The sequence below is a fragment of the Dermacentor variabilis genome, chromosome 8 (assembly GCF_050947875.1).
Source record: "Dermacentor variabilis isolate Ectoservices chromosome 8, ASM5094787v1, whole genome shotgun sequence".
Lineage (NCBI taxonomy): Eukaryota > Metazoa > Arthropoda > Arachnida > Ixodida > Ixodidae > Dermacentor > Dermacentor variabilis.
This window is the reverse complement of record NC_134575.1, coordinates 125,790,214-125,800,487: the sequence shown is the minus strand read 5'-3', so window position 1 is coordinate 125,800,487 and position 10,274 is coordinate 125,790,214.

The following is a 10,274-nucleotide window of genomic DNA, read 5'->3' as shown; positions in this document are numbered from 1 at the left end:
TTAGTAAGCTAGATGGCCAGAAGTATTAGCATACAGTGTCTTTCCTGAAACAAGTAATTTATTTTTTGGAGAAGTCAATAGGGTGGGCTGAGAAAGTTGCGTGGAACCCACTGCAAGCTGGTATAATTTTGGTTTGCAAAGTTTCCCTTGAATCGTAGGATTACAAGCTTAACGTTAAACTTTTTTTGTATCTTCTTTAGCCGGTTTCGTCACGATGCACTTGAAAGATTACTTTTTGCCCTACGGTCGAAAAGCCCAAAACCAAGGCCAGTTCACTTTCGCAATACAATCAATTCTGCTACACTGTCACATTTCTCTAAGCTAAGCAAGCGTGGCAGCTGCACTCAAGCAAACGCACCTTCCATTCTTTAGCTAGTGGCTGCACTGACCAATAAAGGAGGAAATGTCACAACGCGCTTGGCACCTTCCCTGATGAGGTGGTCGACCTGAGTTGTTTGTAATAGCAGTCTTTTGATTACCTCGCAGGGTATGTTGTGCGCAATGTGATAAAACACTACTTTCTGCGATCAGTGCAGACAAGCCATAACATGTGATAAGATCAGCATATTTGCTCAAGTCGTACACTGCAACTATCCATCTTTCATTACGCTACACATGCTGTTATTGAGCTACTACAAGTGGCAGAAAGCTTCTTTCGAGGAAACACTGACAAGGTTTTGCTCAATACAGTAAGCATTCCCCATCTTGAGGTTTCAATTCGAGCAAGTCTCACATCCAAGAAGTGTTTTCCTGTATGCTACGAAATTGAAGAAACGTTATTGAAGATGATCTTTCGAACAAGGAGGCGGATGGTTTGGTAGAAAAAAAGAACTAGTTGAGAACTGAAAACAACACTACAAAGTGCGGTAGTCACAGCATTGGCAAGCAAGCTGTAATACTAACGTAAAATAATTCCACTAAAAAAGGTCCTTAGGCGGAGGGCACATTCATTTTATGGGTAAAATAAGTGGTCCTTTCTTGTGGGCGCGCGTTTTCCAATAAAAAGTTTATCAGCGTACTGCTGCATCTGCTTTCACTACATTGCAAAAGTTAGGGCTTGTGAATTCACAATGTGTAAACGATTTCATGCGCACGTTTACACTGTATTTATCTTGCGATTTATGAAGCCAGTGTAGGAACATATGTGTGTTCGCAGTCCTTGCAGTGGTCGGCTTGCACTTTAATTCATAATAATAATAATAATAATAATAATAATAATAATAATAATAATAATAATAATAATAATAATAATAATAATAATAATAATAATAATAATAATAATAATAATAATAATAACAATAACAATAATAATAATAATAATAATAATAATAATAATAATAATAATAATTGGCCTGATTACGCACACTCCAAGGCAAAGGCCTCTCCCATACTTCTCCAACTACCCCGGTCATGTACTAATTGTGGCCATGATGTCCCTGCAAACTTCTTAATCTCATCCGCCCTTCTAACCTTCTGCCGGCCCCTGCTACGCTTCCCTTCCCTTGGAATCCAGCCTGTGACCCTTAATGACCAGCGGTTATCTTCCCTCCTCACTACATGTCCCGCCCATGCCCCCCCCCATTTCTCTTTCTTCATTTCAACTAAGCTGTCATTAACTCGCGTTTATTCGCTCATCCTATCTGCTCTTTTCTTATCCCTTAACGTTACACCTGTAATTTTTTCCACAGCTCGTTGCGTCGTCCTCAATTTAAGTAGAATCCTTTTCGTAAGCCTCCAAGTTTCTGCCCCATACGTGAGTACTGGTAAGACACAGCTGTTATACACTTTTCTCTTGAGGGATAAAGCCAACTTGCTGTTCATGATCTGAGAATGCCTGCCAAACGCACCCCAGCCCATTTTTATTCTTCTGATTATTTCAGTCTCACGATCCAGATCAGCGGTCACCACCTGTCCTAAGTAGATGTATGCCCTTACCACTTCCAGTGCCTCCCTAAATATCGTAAACTGCTCTTCTCTTCCGAGACTGTTAAACATTATTTTAGTTTTCTGCAGATTAATTTTAGACCCACCCTTCTGCTTTGCTTCTCCGTGTCAGTGAGCATGCATTGCAGTTGGTCCCCTGAGTTACTAAGTAAGGCAATATCATCAGCGAATCGCAAGTCACTAATGTATTCTCCATTAACTTATCGCCAATTCTTCCCACTCCAGGTCTCTGAATACCACCTGTAAACACACTGTGAACAGCATTGGAGAGATCGTATCTCCCTGCCTGACGCCTTTCTTTAAGGGGGTTTTGTTGCTTTCTTTATGTAGGACTACGGTAGCTGTGGAGCCGCTATAGATATCTTTCAGTATTTTTACATACGGCTCGTCTACGCCCTGATTCCGTAATGCTTCCTTGAGTGCTGAGGTTTCGACTGAATCAAACGCTTTGTCCTAATCAATGAAAGCTATATATAAGAATTTGTTATATTCCGCACATTTCTCTATCACCTGATTGATTGTGTGAACATGGTTTATTGTTGAGTAGCCTGTACGGAATTCTGCCTGGTCCTTTGGTTGACAGAAGCCTAAGGTGTTCCTGATTCTATTTGCGATTAACTTAGTAAATACTTTGTAGGTAAGGGACAGTAAGCTGATCGGTGTATAATTTTTCAAGTCTTTGGCGTCCCCTTTCTTATGAATTAGGATTATGTTAGCGTTCTTCCAAGATTTCGGTACGCTCGAAGTCATGAGGCATTGCGTATACAGGGTGGCCAGTCTTTCTAGAAGAATGTTCCCACCATCCTTCCACAATTCGGCTTTTACATGATCCTCCGCGGCTGCCTTCCCCGTTTGCATAGCTCGCAAGGCTTTCTTTACTTCTTCCTGCGTTACTTGTGGGATTTCAAATTCCTCTAGAATATTCTCTCTTCCATTATCGTCGTATATGACACTGGTGCTGTATAAATCTCTATAGAAATCCTCAACCACTTGAACTATCTCATCCACATTAGTAATGATATTGCTGGCTTTGTCTCTTAACGCACACATCTGATTCTTGCCTTTTCCTAGTTTCTTCACTGCTTTTAGGCTTCCTCCATCCCTGAGAGACATGTACTTTAGCATGTACTACTAGTGTTTCTTTAAACAATGACAGTTCACTGCACCTGGTAGCCGCCATACATTTCACTGTCATTTAACAAATGCTCCTTACAACACAAGGACGTGTGCCTTTCGTGTTTCATAACCCTGTGTGTTCTTTTTCAGTCATTGTATTTTTATTTTCTTTCTTTTTTCGCAGTGCACTAGAAGACTTCTACAGATCATTCAGTTAGTGCTGGTTTTTTTTTTTGCTACAGGTAATTTTGCTATATTATGCTCTCTCCTGGCTATTTGTGTCCTTATTGCCTGACTTTTCATTATCCTCGCAGTGACATGGTTTACAAGTAATTTATTTGTTCTGAATCATCGTTTCTGTTCTTCAGCAGCGTTTCGAAGAATATAAAAGTACCTGCTGCCTACCGGATGCGCCATTCTTTGTTCGAAAAACTAATAAGGGCTCAATTTCATTTGTGCTGTACTTATTCCATATCTTGTCTTCCATAAAGATAGGGAAATTAAACATCTTATAGAAACGCGTGCTCGTTGAGTGGGATCTTTATTCTTTATCGCATTGCAGCCACTGCATGTTCAGAATGTGTGTTCGGAACACAGCACTGAAATAGAATGACCATGTGTATCGTTGAGGCTTTGGAAGGCAATTTTTTTAGATCTTTTGCAACATTATTTTCGGGATAAAAAGGTTTTAATGGCTTATTTGTTAAAAGACACTTAAAGTTTAAGCGCCATGCATACAGCTTTCTGGGGCTGTTATAACCATCTCGTATATATGCTTTGTTAAAACGTGATAGGGAACTCTGCTCTGAAGGTAAGCATAGGTATTGATGTAGCTTTTGTGCTGCGGACCTTTATTTTCTATTGAAATTATTTATCTTTCGAAAGCTGGCTTTCGTTTCGAAGTTCAAGCGTTAACTTGGCTGTCCACAGGCATATCCACATTGTTCAACCCAATGCCCAACAAATTATGTATGAGCTCCATTTGTAATCTTCAACCACGGTCGCTTGAATTGAACGTCCCTGGGGGAATAGTTACGACGGTGCAGAGCTATTTTTCAATGCATGAAGCTTTTGCTGTAACCGTAACAAGCAAGTCGCGCGTCGGAGCGTGGGTAGAAAACACAGCAGTATAAATTGGACGTCTTTTGAGTGCACTGAGTGCGTACCAGCGATATTTCTGGCACTAGCAGTGACGGGAAAGTGAATAAGTAGTCGGACGTCTCTACTTTCAAGACGTAACAGCTGGGTCGTTTTGCAGCGAATACTGTTCGTGGATATCAACTATCAATTTCATCAACAATCGCAGAAAGGCCCATGAAGGTACTGAGAGCCTCACGATACCACTGCAAGCTTCGTCGCACATACGAAAACGGTGAACTGAGTGCGCACATCGTTCCGTGGAAGGGCAAAAAGAGGTTACATAAGTGTACATTTCATTTTAGGTCCTTAGAAAGGAAAATGATCGAAGGTCAAAAGTGCAAATTAGGGGAACCATTCCGCTATTTTTTTTTTTCAAGTCCATCGCCGTCAGTAAGGCGAGTAGCTGCGAACGCTGAAGCGAGGTGGCCTAATGCCACCGCAGCCACGGAAATGTTTCTTGGTGGTGTAATATCCAGCATGGAGCTTCCCTACATTTTAATTTTAAACTGCTTTTGATGAACTATACGACATACGCGCCATATACAATGAAGCGCTGCGCTTAAAGCGACAAAAAAAGACGCGATAGGAAACAAAATGGCATTTCAGGGACGCTCCGAATCGTGCGTGGCTTGCCGCCGGTCTTGCAACGTCCTGTAGCAGTACGGAAATCAGCCGGTTTCACAGTTTCACAGCCGGTTTCACTATAAATTGATGTACAGTTTCCCTTCAGCCACAGCTGAAGGGAAACTGTACATCAATTTATAGTGAAGCGTTCCACGCAGCCACATGTGGACAAACAGCCATGGACGGACTGAGCAGCAACGACGGCACGCTCCCGGCATGAAATCTCCAATGGCGACTATCAAGCAGGCGTCCCCATCGACTTGTTTTCGCAAGAAAAAGGTGAAAAAAAGAAAAAACAAACAGTTTAGCAGAGGCGGTGGCAGTAGAGAGCTTTTCCGAAGGTATAGCGGCTTTAGGTCGCGCACGCGTCGTTGCTGGGTTTCCGGCAACACTACTACGCAGGGCTCGCCTCCGCGCATCCTAGTCATCGCCTCTGCGGGCTGGGGTGTACAGTCTGTGCGTATGGCACGTGGTGTGACTGCTGTAATATGCGACAAAAGTGCAGGTGCTGGGCTGTGGAGGTCGCGTGTTTGCCAGTGATAGTTGAAAGTTTACAATCGTTCATAAGCGTGAAGGCAACGCTTGGACATGGTGTCTATACAGCGTGCTGCCGCGTATGCAAAGAAAACACATAGAATTGCGTCAGAAAATTGACTCCAAAACGTGCAGTCAATGTCAAGGACACCCAGGCTCGAAATTAGGTGCCGACGGCGAATGTGTGTGCAGAGTGTATATACACAAATATATTATGTACATTACGTACAGCCCCACAATTTCTTAAAACTTACACTATCGCAACTATGCGTTGTGCCATGTGAGGCAACCATAATGCTCAACTCTCTCAGACATTATGAACAATGGCAAACAAGAACGTCTCATGTAAACAGGTCTCCCTTTGTGTTCTGCGGACTAGGCAGAAAAACAGCAGTGGTGCGCGTAAGGTGGCGTGTAACATCAACTCACCAATCTCGCATTTGACTTAACGCTGAGGAAATTACACGTTTGCTGCCAATATTACCGCTAATTAATCTCAATCAAAATCAAAGAGCACACAGAGCTTCGGTTACGTCAATTTTCGCAGTATGTGGGATTCGTCGAAATCTTTTTGTGCTACACCGTGCACTTTCCATCCTCGCGGCAGAGCTTGGTTTAAACCTACATTTATCAATATTTTGATGCCACACAAATGTGTCAAGACCTGTCAGGCTTGTTTGTTTCCTGCTAAGGCTCAGTGTATATACCGTGGCAGAAATTGATAGCCGGCACTATCGATTGCTCCAGAAAAACGTCGAACCCTTATACAGTAGAGCTGCGTGCATCATACACATATGTATGACCTCAGACACGTGTCAAAACAAATGAGTCTCATCAACCCGAGGCACATTTTTGGCGTTCAGTAGGCAAGTGTATAGAATAAATTTAAAACTGTGCAGTTGCCATGAGATCAAGCGTTTTGTTTAGGACCTTTTGTGAATGTGGACGCATACCTGTCATGAACGATTGCTGCAGGAGCCACTTGATGCATGATGTGCATAAGATACATATGGTACTCTCATTGCTCTTCCACTTTTGAAGTAATGAAGAACAGTTTCCAGCACAAGTGATTCGGACGTCCTAATCGATTAGGTTGACGCAATAATTAGTGTTCCCTGCCGAGGATACCAAACTAACTGCAGTTCAATGGAAAAGTGAGCACAGGCACACCTAATAAATCACCGGGTGCAATACCTAAATTTGTGGGGAAACGTTATACATGTTTCCGGCACACGCAGTGAATTCGAGAAACGTCGGGACTGAGAATTCCAAACGACGTGCCCTAGTTTGGCAGGTTGATGCACGGAGGCGATACAAACAGGAAGACATTCTTGAATGCCGGGAATGTGTGTGAAATACCAATTAAAATCGGCACGTAGCAAGGTAACCCCTTTTATTGTTTTTCACAATGTTTTACATCACATATTTTTGTACATTGATAGGAGCTTTCCAAGTATGGCAGGCAAATAATAGTTTGAGTTCTTATATTCATCTTATCGCGTAGCAGTTCTACGCAATGTGCGGCCCACGATCAAATTTTAGAGGCCCGTGGCCAGGCTTTTATGTTGTGTTGGCGACGCTATGAGGTGGCGGTCGTGTGATTAGAGAAACTAGCGTTTTCTCGCCAAGTACAATACACAACTTGAAGGTCTGTAATCGTAAGCCACAATAAAAAAAGGCTTGGGAGTGTACATCGCTTGTCGGGTGCAGACTAGAACAGATGGACCACCACCATTTATGTTCTTCAAGTTACCGACTCCTACGCCGCACTAAATCGGCAGCGTCCACTATTTTTATTGTTATGTACTCTACTTCCTAAAACAAGCAAGCAGGCGTTCTGCCCAATTCAGAGGCAGCTGCCATCAGATTTGCTATGTTTCTATACGTGCCTAAGCCTAGTAATATTATTATAATACTATTATTAACTTATTTAAATATCTAATTTCTCACTAAGTTTCCAATAAATGTTCTCCGACAACAGCGCGAAAAAATAAATGCATTTTAGAGCATGTGCCCTTCAGGAAAAAAGTAATGTTTCCGACGAACCAAATAAAGCTACAATCAGCTACACAACCTCGCACGAAGGACTTTCTAAAAGCGATATGGGGCATTTTTCAGCAGCTGCTGAGACGTCATCTAAATAGGAAGAAAAATATTGTACATGCTTCATACTGTCAAATAGGAAAAATGGCATTATTTTTACACAGATATAGAGCGTATACTGTACGCGCCGATGTGTGTATCCTTGCAGGTTACAAAAAAAACAAGATTTCACTAAGCGTGTAAATTATATCAGTATTCCCACAACTGCGACAATGGGAAGGCTACTGGAGCAGCTTTTATTGAAGAAGAGTAAAGTTAACCAGAGTGTGCAGTTTGACACAGAGGCATGATTGCCTTTTGCGTGAAAGTTCAACAGCTCGACTTGGGGCCATATAACGTAAAACTATAAAAATAAGTTTTTATTCCAATCTCCTGACGTCAAATTTGCGCAACCGCCGACGCAAGCATCTGGCGGTCACCCGCAGGGTTGTATGAACAAACCAATCAGATGCTCCCCCCGTTCATAGGAGGTCACTTTGTTTCCTTGAAAAACATAACATTGCCTGCACTGAGCTGCTTGTCTTATCTAATTGGCTCACAAGAGGCGAGGAACATGCTCAAGTGGAGAGGGATTCGATGGGGCAGTACTGATTCAGTGCAGTACTGCACTGAATATCGATAACCGGATGAAGAGGGTGGTGCCGGCGTCGGCGATTGTTCTGCTTTCTCTTAATATGCTTGCGGTGGCTCGTCGACAATCGCGGCGGCATGCAACGGAAGCTTAAGAATCACGCTAAAACGGATCCTTAGTGCAGAAGAGTTGGCAGAAGGAGGTCGGAAACGTGCCGAAATTTCTCGAAACGTTACACGGCCAAGCGAAATGTTTTCTTACACGCAAGTAAATCCATGCTCTCCGGCAGGGGCGAGTAGCCATTGCCGAGGTGATCGGCGGCGGCGATCTTTTATTCATTTCGGAACGGGGCAGCCTGTGGCTATTCAGAAGAAAATTCAGTTTTGTTCGGCATATAAATGCATGTTTAACGCGTACGCGTCACATTGACGTGGTAAGTTCTTGCGGTTTTGTGATGCCGCGTAAGAGGCAGGTGAAGTGGGTGCAGCCCGAAAACTTTTGACCAATAACCGAGGGCTAATGGCAAAACGGCGTCGAATCAGAAATAACTATTTTCGTTTTGTTCGCTCAAATTATGCATAATCAGTGTGTACACATCATATCAGATGGGGAGCTATCGTGGTTTTCGTGACGCCGCGTGACAGACAGGTGAAGAGGGGGGGTGGTCCAAAAAGTTTGACCAATCGCAGTGTGCTGATTGCGAACTTGGAATAGAAAACTTTAGAAGAGTTTTGCATTATAGCGCCCTTGGGTTTCTAAAGTTTTTGTGTAGCGTTGCTTACGCGTTCTAAGATTCTTCTTCCTGTTGTAGGTGGGGGATGAGTGGTAGTGGACACGTTGCGCTGATGTAGCCTCGACCTGAATGCGACCAAACGTTATTTGCGACAGCATCTAGCAAAACTCTCAGCAGCACAAGGAAGCTTTCCTAAATATTTCGGGTCTCCCACTAAACTGTGACTACCATTTAAATGAACCACAAGAGCTCTAGAGAAATCATACCAACTGCATGGGTGCGGCAGTCGTGCGTACTTACAACCAGTATTTTTTTTATTACGCAGTATTAATCATTTCTTTTACTTAGTGAAATTTTTGCTTATTGCTTGAATGGCAAACATGTCAATTACAAAGTTGCAGGGCACCTTACATAACCTCTGAATCAAGCATTTATTCTTGCTGACGTGCACCTGGTAGTCTTTTCCAAGAAAGAAAAAAGAGAAACCCGCGAAACGAACGAAATATGAAATGTATGCGTGCTCGCGCGCCGCTACGCAAGCGCCTCCAAGCTACCTTGGAACAAAATCCGGCTGTATTCGTTTATTGGCACATCGTAAAAGGCTTCGTCATGTAAGATGGCTCGAGAGGTTTCGCGACCTAACCAGCGTGGTGCGATAACCGTGAGCAGCTGCGGACGCAAAAAGGTTGTGCTCAATAACGAGGCACGCTGGATTTCGTTAACCTTCGCGTGTCATGAAACAAAGCTTCAAAACGAAGTTCAACCAATGTTAAAAAAGACAGTACGGAAAAGAGCACGAAAAAAAAGGCTGCTATTGGTAGAACAAAAAAGAGCTACTCAGGCGCTTTATTTAAATAAAAAATACACCAGTAGCACAAAAGGCGCCTCAGCCGCCCAGAAGGAAACATCCAAAGTTGCAGCTGGTTTAGCCCTTCACCCTTTATGTCTGTTGATCTCCGGCAAACAGGCAAAACGAAGCAGTTTTGTGCCTATTTCTATCTTTGTCGAAATGCTTCTTTTTATGTAAGGACAGGGACACATCATGCAAGTGCTATTAGTACGGGAGTTGGCCGACGTTGAGGAGGATTTTGCACACTGAAGGTTTATATACAATATTTACAGTAATAACACAAAGTATAGAACAGTCGTAAAGTCATCGATGGCCGGCAGAAGATCATACCCTGTGGCCCCTGGTAAGAACGCACTGCTCTCCCTGTCTCCCTCTTTTACCTCCTTCGATGTCTCGGGGTCACCTCATTTACGGTCAATCGTCGAGCCAGCTCAGGTGTCATCATTTTCCTCCAATGATAGGGGCCCGTGCAACTGCCGTCACATTCGCCCAGTGAGGGCCTTCCAAGGGCTCCATTGTCCGAAGATTGACTTGCCTCCGGTGTCGCCTCCTCGTCTGGAAGCGCTCAGCTGGAGGAGACGGGTTGTTCTTGAAAGACATTCTAGAGCCGCAAAACAGCTTGGCTCGGGACCAAGATCACCTACCTGGAACCGTCCCAG